We start from the raw sequence: 281 nt of genomic DNA, 5'->3' as shown, positions 1-281 counted from the left end.
TTTTATGGAACTAAGCCAATGGCAGGGAACACGAACACAGAAAATCCAAAACTATAAATTCCAGAAGACAATAGACGAAAATGGGATCCCGATCTCCCGCGCGCTCAGCAGAGGTGTAGATTCCCTCGTAATGAAGTAAAACAATCGGTTTGATGCTACAACAAGAGGGGAGGATCAATAGAAGGAGAACGAAGGATATCGAGATTGGAGTATCTATTAGCAGTTTCAGCGGGAAAGACGGAGTGTTAAGTGAACATCACATCCTTGTTGTCGGTGTCGTA

The sequence above is a fragment of the Penaeus monodon genome, chromosome 34 (assembly GCF_015228065.2).
Source record: "Penaeus monodon isolate SGIC_2016 chromosome 34, NSTDA_Pmon_1, whole genome shotgun sequence".
Lineage (NCBI taxonomy): Eukaryota > Metazoa > Arthropoda > Malacostraca > Decapoda > Penaeidae > Penaeus > Penaeus monodon.
Note: the sequence above shows the minus strand (reverse complement) of the source record.